At 31.5% G+C, this 8,839-nt stretch overlaps 1 long non-coding RNA gene across 1 annotated transcript; it reads left to right on the plus strand.

Annotated features, from left to right (window-relative positions):
- Positions 1–1,026: 1,026 nt before the first annotated feature.
- Positions 1,027–7,873, plus strand: LOC132742739 (uncharacterized). Its single transcript, XR_009627464.1, has 3 exons — positions 1,027–1,533; positions 2,790–2,943; positions 5,612–7,873. It is a non-coding gene; the product is annotated as an uncharacterized LOC132742739 (long non-coding RNA).
- The last annotated feature ends 966 nt before the right edge of the window (positions 7,874–8,839 follow it).

An 8,839-nucleotide genomic window follows, 5' to 3' on the forward strand; every position in this document is an offset into this window, starting at 1 on the left:
GGGAAATTTTTTAAGTTTGGGAAGAATGCTTTTTGGGGCCCATTTTGGGGCAATAATTTGAATTTATTTTATGCTGTGAATTTAAAATTTAAGAAAAGAGCCCCAAACTTCCCCAAATAAAAAGAACTAGGAAAAAGAAAAGCAAATTGGCAACAAACCCCCCATGGTTTTAAAATACAGAAAAAAGTTCATGTCGTGTTTTTTCCCCAAAAATTGCCTTTAAAGGAAAAAAATTTTAAATTAAAGGTTTAAAAAGGGTTTTTTCAATTGACAAGTACAAAAAAAAACCTGCCAAAATTGAAACCCGGTACCCGTTTTTGGTAAAACAAAAAACCCAAAATAAACAAAATATTTCCCCTTTTTAAAAATACTCGTCACTAATTTCCAGAGCTTTAAGTGAAAAATTTTTTGGGTTTTAAATTTTCTTTTCAAAGGGCCTCAACCTCACTATTTAAAACTTTTCCACTCCTGTGACAGGTGGGGGAAGGGAGGTCAATAAGTGCGGAAAATTGGGGTTTCCCCGAATTTTAAAAGTATCTTTTGGGGCGGGGTTTTTAAATTTGGAACAAAATATGAAGAAAATCTGAGTGAAAAACATGGGGGCCCATGTCAAAACCAAAAAATTTTAAAAATTTGTACATCACGTTTTTTTTTCACAAAAAATACCCGGAAAATTTTCAAATTTTTTTCCCCGGGCAAAAATCAATGAAAAATTAAAAAATTTTGGGGGGTTAGACGGTAAAAAAAACCATGGGCGGGGGCCATTTGTAAGAGATGGAAATTGGGTACTTGTTTCCAGGCCTTCAAAATCATCAGAGTTTTCACTTTTCGGGGAATTCCTGGGGGGGCTACAAATTAAAAATATCAAAAAAACCGTCGTTAGTTTAATTTTTTTAAAGGTTTGGGGGGGGGGAGGGAATTTCCCCAAAAATCTTTTAAGGAAAATTGGGAAAAATGTTTCAATTTTTTACCTTTTGGCCAAAAAAAGGGAAAAGTGAAAATTTTTTTAAAATGTGGTGTTTGAGCTTTATAGAAATGTCTGCAGGAAGTTTACAGAACTTTATGACCGTGCTGCAAAATCTGCCGCAGTCAGTAACAGTAAAGATTAGAAACATTAAACCGGAAAGAGAATATGACCATGTTAGAGAAAATATTCGGAGATCACAGAATTTTCATGTTATACAAGACGGCAGCAGGGGGCAGTCATTTGAGTTCAAAACAATAAAACCAAGCAAAGAATAGACAAGAAAAAACATTGTGAAATGAAATGAAGAAGTTACTTCAACAATTTTAAATAAACAAAACAATTTAAATATGGACATTTAGAAACAAAATGGCGGTTCTTCGAACGACATTATAGTCTTCAATTAGGACATACATGTAATTTTCGTTTCCAATTAAAACATTAATTGACAATTGATTATAGATTTTAAAAAATAACTGATATAAATAATTCGTGGAAGGTCTTTTACAAGTTTTTTACGGAACTTAATGGATATATAAGTTGGACAAGGATGTGGAAATATTTCACAGGTAAGTGATTTTATATTGAATGTTTAATGTATAATTATTATTTTATTATACATGCATATGTAGGAACTGAAATAGATTATTCACAGTGAAAACGATTCTTATATTTTCTTTTAATCAAATAAAATATTTGATATAAATAAATCAACATTAATTAAATATTTTAAATGATTTGTTTTTATTCTGGAATAAGATTATTTTTGTAATAAAAATGAAGCATTTTATAAACATAGGCTATAAACAGATACACAATACATGGCACGTGTTTATTAAATGGCACGTCACCACCTTTACATTAAACATAGTTTGAACCAGCGCATACATGTATATAGTTATAAATCAATGTAGATTAAAGTGAATATAATGTTAAACGTTTCTTAATTTTTACTCCGGAAAGGTTATTTGTTTATTGTTTTAGTAAGATGTTATTGTTATGTCATATATTTAAGATAAAGTATATTTATCCTCTTAATGTGAACCAAGGTGTTCAATTACAGCCCTGGGGTCTAAATGTGGCCTGCCAGGGAGGTCAGTGAGTTTTTTTTTTTTTTTTTTTTTTTTTTTTTTTTTTTTTTTTTTGGGGGGGGTGTTAATAGATATAACTGTAAACATCTTCTTTAAAAACACAAGGGATAATGCTTTCGCATTTGGTATGAAAACATTATCTAGTGTACCTCTATAAAGTATATATAAGCATAGCCCTGGCGTAAAAAAGGCTGCAGCTCCATGGGGGATTGGGTAATGGCTCATAGGTTTTTCCATATATTTTGCAATAGAAACTAGTGACTTCCATACTAGTCATTGTATTTCTTTGCAACCTGTAATTTCCATGGTTATCCCTTGTAAAGTTACCCGTGACTTTCATAGCAACCATCGACATTGCATAGCAACAATAGTATACAACAAGATACCTTTTGACTTTTCATAGCAACCATTGTTTTTCCATAGCAACCTATGGCTTCCACAGAAGGCATTTACTTTTGACTTTGCAACCAGTGAATTCCAAAGCAACCATTGAATGTGTGCACTATTTCAGATGCAGAAATAAACTTTGTAATCTTATCAGCTTAAGATTTGTATTTTTTCTGCTTTTCATTATAAATCAACTGTTCTTGTCATTAAGAGCTTTTATAATCATAATTAAATGAGCAATATAAGAACAATCATGGACTTTTACTACATGTAGATATAAATTAGTCAAAGAATGTTTTGCATAAATCCCCTATTAATAATATTATTTGCGTTTTTTATCATTTCAGCGGCATTGGAACAAATTTTCAAATTATTTATGATGCAGAACCTCTTGTGACGTTTACCATTATGATTTGTGTGGTGATAGATCAATTTTATTGGGATGATGGGATATGTTTTGAACAACTTCTTTGGAAACTGAAGTTTCATGTTTCTTGCAAGGTAAAACTTTAAATTACCTTTTACAGGTCAATAAAATCCAAAATAAAGATTAAAAAGTCAATTCGGAAATGATCTCAATGAAAGTATGCAAAATGTGACTATTTCGTGAATGAACGTTTCAACTTTTATCCGGGTGCCTGGATCGCAGTATTTAAGACGTGCTGAACGATATTGAAAAATGTTATTTACTGACTTTTGTATTCAATATAATTGTATTTAAGTACTAAAACAAAAGAAAAATATAAACTTTTTCTTTAAGTATCAGTTTTGATTCATGTCAACAAAGATGTTCTAAATATAGTAAATGACTCTAGGAGTTTAGCTCAATACAGGACTGGAGCAGTACCTCTATAGAAGCTTGCAGAAATTGTGATCGCAAAATAGACACTATCTTTTTCCGCCGATTCTTAAATTTTTTCATTCATTATCATACTTATATGAATTAGACGTTTTAAAGTTCACCTTTTGCATGAAACGGCAAGATTTTTGCATTCAATCGCATTGTCCGGTATATACCGGATTACGGTATTTATTGTGGCGCTTCATAGTTAAATAGGCAATTTTAATGGTAATTTTCATGTTAAAAGAAGATATTAAATAATAGTGTTGGTGCAAAATGCACAAGAATTAATTTGGACAAGGGCAATTGCAAATGAAAAGGTTAAATCAACGTATGTTAATCTGGTTATGTTTCATAACTGGTCTGATGCTGCATCTAATGAAAAACAAAAATATTAAAAAGCGGCTGAATTATGTATAGGTTAAGGTTTATAAGTACGTATTTACAAATTTAAATTGGTCTGGCGCGGCGCAGCCGTGCGACCAATTTAAGTTTGTAAATACGTACTTATAAATTTTAACCGACTTAATTTTTTTTTAATTATTTTTCTAAGCAGTGGATTATTTAAACTAATTAACAGTTTGCCGATTAACCAAAGTAAATGTGTTACGATTCATTTGAAATACTGCAATTCTATTGTACAAACATAATTTCGAAAACTAAAGATTCTTGGAATCCAGAACTTGTTGAAAAAAATTAGAGTTGTCATATTATTTACGAAACTTTGGTTGTTCTACAGTACGCTCAGCGCGGCTTTTTCAAAACCCGCGTGACCCCGCGGATGAGGTTTACTGCGGACGAAAATTTGCTCAGATATTGTCCGCGTGACCCCGCGGACAGAAAATTTTCACCACCGCGGACATAAATCGGCGGCTGAAACCGTTTCCCCCGCGGAACGCAGTGGTAAATTGCGGAGGAACGCGGCGGTCAAACACCGGTCAACGCGGTGGAAACCTTAAATTTTAAAAAATAATTACTGTATTTAAACATCAGTATATGTACGTACATGTACTGTTACATGTACTGTACATATACATGTAACTATATGTAAAATTTGTTTGTTTTCTTTCTTTTTTGTTGTAATAAAAGTACATGTACAAATGCAGTGCTTTTCTTGTTCTTCTTCTTGTTATTGTGTTGGGTAATGTTTAATATGCATTAATATGCATTCGACATCAAGATAAATCATTGTCGTCGCAACTTCATGGTAATGAGAAAAAAATATTAAAAACAACAACAAAAACAGGTACAGCTGTAATTATTTTTATTTCAAAGTCCGTTCAAATAATTTAACGTATAATAACATTTAATGAGACGATTGTGGTCAATTTTCAAGTCATTGTGTAAAAAAGATGACGTTAAAAAATAATAAAACGTCTATTATTTTTGCAGGTTTATTTATACTGACCAACTGACCATGGCGTTCCCCCGCGGGAAACGGTGACTTATTTTATCGATAAATGAAGAACGGTCGTCAGAATTTTGTTCGCGGTGGAAACAACTGAACACCGGGGATCGCGGGGAAATTAGGCTTCTCATCGCGGACGAACCCCCGCGTTTGTCCGCGATAAAAAAAATCGTCTGCGGTGGTATCGCGGAAAAAGCAAAACCCGCGGTGAGCGTACTGTACATAAAGTAACGTGAATGTCTACTCGAATCTAAATCACTCACATGAACTTCATCTGGCTGACAGAAGGTCCGTGGTTCTATCTGGATATCGGCTCCTGCTTTAATACAGTTATTCAATTAAATATGCTAACGGAAGGTCCGTGTTTTATCCGGATAACAGCTCCTGCTTTAATACAGTTATTCAATTAAATATGCTGACGGAAGATCCGTGTTCTATCTGGATATCAGCTCCTGCTTTAATACAGTTATTCAATTAAATATTTTAACGGAAGGTCCGTGTTCTATCTGGATATCAGCTCCTGCTTTAATACAGTTATTCAATTAAATGTGCTAACGGAACCTCCGTGTTTATCCGAATAACAGCACACAGTTTAGTTTGCTGACGGAAAACCCGTAGTTCTACTCGCACACCAGTTTGTCTCTAAAAAAATCATTTCAGTTGGCTTACGGGAGGTCTGTGGTTCTACTCTAAGTAATCTAAGTCAGCAGAAGGTATGTTTATTTGCTCTGGCAATCCGCTCGTGCCAAAATCTTAACACGAGATATCCTGTGTTGGTTTCTCTACATAGTCAAAACAGAAGATATATCGTCAATGTTACTTGGAAAATATAAAAACAAGTTTAGAATAAAATCTATGCTATCTATACTGTTACACAATGTTTTGACTAACTCATTTATCATGTCTTCTTCTTTTTCCAGAAAAGGAGCTTCAGCAAAACTACAGTGACAATGATAACAACGCTTCAATCACGACTTGACATCTGGTTCCTGGCATTACAGAAACAAACACGAAAGAAAATTGCTCCAAGATAGTTTCGTACAATCTACTGATTCTTGGCTTAACCAGAAACGGACTAGCAAACTTTTGCATTGATTAAAACATTTACTTTTTTCTTCAAGGGGAATTTACCTGTAAAAAGATATCACCACCAAGACTGCTGTCAAATATATCCCTGAGTTCCTTCAAAATATGTTTCGTGAATTATGGTCATACCGTAGAAAATTAAATCAAAATTCAGGGTGGAAACCTTTATTGATTTTAGAACATCTTATTGAAATAATTATATTGTTTTATCAAATATGGGACATAAAGTATAGAGGGATAAGCAACTACCGACTGGATAAACTGTCTTATGTTGGCGTCCAATTGACAGCCGATCTTCGATATAGTTTTAAAAAAAAACAACATTCGCCATTTGTTCTATACTTTTCTTATTTACGCTTATTACAACGGGCAAAAATATACACGTTTACAACTATCAAAAAGACAAATTAGCAACTGTTTGGTGGAAAAGATAACGTAGCGCTGATCTCCAGTTGCTTGTCCTATTATATTTTGTTCTAGATCCAAGGAAAACGGATGTTACATATGTACTGTATCTTAAGAGCTATTATCATTTTTATTTAATTAGATATGCATGTATAAATTTATTTAGCAATTTAGTATTAAAATGATTCAACAAGAATTATTAGACAAAACCTACATGTAATTTATCATTGGCATTATTGTAAAATCTGACAAAGCATATACTTATAGTCTTATAATTACATGTATTAAAGTTTTGTAATGTAGTTTTATTTTACTCTTTTTTATTGTTTTCTTTTCTTTTTAATTTCTGCGTAAACGATTGCAGTGGTGACATAAAGGAATATTGAAAGTATGTTCCAAAAGTAAATATTACAAATTTGTTCATGTTGTAGTTTGCTTTTTGTGATACCTTTATTTATATGTATAAGTGTATATAACTTAAATGTATATTAATTGTATTATTAGTTATAATGATTTTGCCATGTTACATTCGCGTAGTGTCCGAGTTATACGTTTACAGCTATTTATATAGCCCACATATATACCCTGTCAAAAATCTTTTTAACTTAGTACATTTTGTATACTAGTATAATATTCAAAAACTCCTTATGAGATCCTTGCATTCAAGGAAATACAAATCATCATTTATTCTGCTTAGATGTGTTTATCAGTAGAAGGTTTGTCTGTATATATTAAAGGCCCATTTAGCTCCAAAGAGCTAATTTCTTAACTTTTTATTTTTACTGTCATTTATCCTTAGTAATAGGTTAACTATCTTTTGCTTCTTTCGCAATTTGTTTAATTACATTGATTTAGTATTTTGTATGGAAGTCAACAAAGTTATAGTGATTACATTGTTCTACCTTACAACACATAACTGTACATTCAACTTTAGTTGTTTATGTTGTTTAGCATCTAACATCATGAACATAGACTAGAGAGCTACTCTAATACATTATTAAATATTATTGAACACATGTTTGACCTGTCTAAAAAATAAAGTATAATTTCTATTTTTAAGGCATCATTTGACGTTAAGATTCAAATTTGTACACAATCTCATTTTTTGCAAATCCATTTTCTAATCATTTCTGATGGTTTTGATTAAAGGCCCACTAGGCTTCAGAAATGCTATCTTTTTTTTCCCAACTTTTTATTTATAAGGCATCTTATAACAGTTTCGGAACACATATTCATTTGCTTTATACATGCATTTTCGTTTGTACTTTAAAAATGCTATTTCTTTACCCTAAAAAAAACTTTTTATTTATAAGGCATCTTATAACAGTTTCGGAATACATATTCATTCGCTTTATACATGAATTTTCGTTTGCATCATTAATCTGTTGACAGTTGGTAAAATTATAGTGAATAAGTTATTCGTATGGAAGTCAAAATACTTCTTTACTTACATTTCGTACCCGTAATTAAGACATATTATCACATGTTCCGTATCATTTTCTTTTCAGTTTTAAACATCTCAAATGCAATAGATCTATCATTTAAACATATTTATTAAGGTTCCAATTATTAAACACATATATTACATTTCTAAAGAGTTAAAAAAGTATGGATTTCTGAGGCATAATGTGCCTTTAAGTATATTCAAGTTGATATATATAGAACCTGAAATTATATCCAAAACAAAAAAAAGAACGATTTAAATAAAAATCCCATATTATAAATAGTATTTATAATATGGGATTTTTATTTAAATCGTTCTTTTTTTTGTTTTGGATATTATTTCGGGATCTACAAAGACCGGTCAATAACGGTACAAGTAAAATGGTTTCCTGCGGTGAACATTTTAATGATATATATCAAGATATTTCTTTTAACTATCTTCAACATTATTGGGGGGAAGGGGGGATAAATAATCGTTTGTATCAGGGATAAAGTTGAATTAACGATCAGTATGGAAGAAGGTCTTTGGAAACTGGTGACCGTTGAAGACCAGAGAAGGTCGAGCATAAAACAATTATTTTTTTTAAGAAAATGATTAAATAGGCCTTCATTTTATGAATAATTCCGAGCAAAAAATAAATAAAGTAAACACACAAGTTTACGCACAAAATGTCGAATATTTTAATTTTGTAGATTTTCAGTATAAACTATTTATTGTTTGTAAAGTTTGAGATAGATATTAAAGAAACATTGATAATTTTCAAACATATCATTCAAGTTTTTTTTTCAACTTTAATGGTAAAATAATTATAGAAAATTAGAAATACTTTCAGAACTAGCAGACGACTGGCTATTCATATCAATAGAATTTCGAGTAAAGATAACGGATTGCGTATCTCATGTAAAATGGTCTGATATATGGTAGGTTTAACAGTTGATTAAAATACTTTGAAGTCCAAAGATGTGATGAATTTTATACAGTGACGAAGCTAAGATCCAAAGCTTTCTATTGGTGTAATACATTTTAAAATCAGACATTTAATCACAACAAACTAGCGGTTTAAAAACAGCTTATTTTGTATTGTTTTATCATAAGCGATATCGATTTTACTCGAAGATAAGGGAAGCAACTCGCATTTGTTCAATCGATATACCTCGGTTATTTACGTAGATCATATTGAAAGTGTTTACAGGTAAATCCGTAACGTACCGGC

The sequence above is a fragment of the Ruditapes philippinarum genome, unplaced genomic scaffold (assembly GCF_026571515.1).
Source record: "Ruditapes philippinarum isolate M1 unplaced genomic scaffold, ASM2657151v2 ctg2912_1_1_1_1, whole genome shotgun sequence".
NCBI classification, from domain to species: Eukaryota; Metazoa; Mollusca; class Bivalvia; order Venerida; family Veneridae; genus Ruditapes; species Ruditapes philippinarum.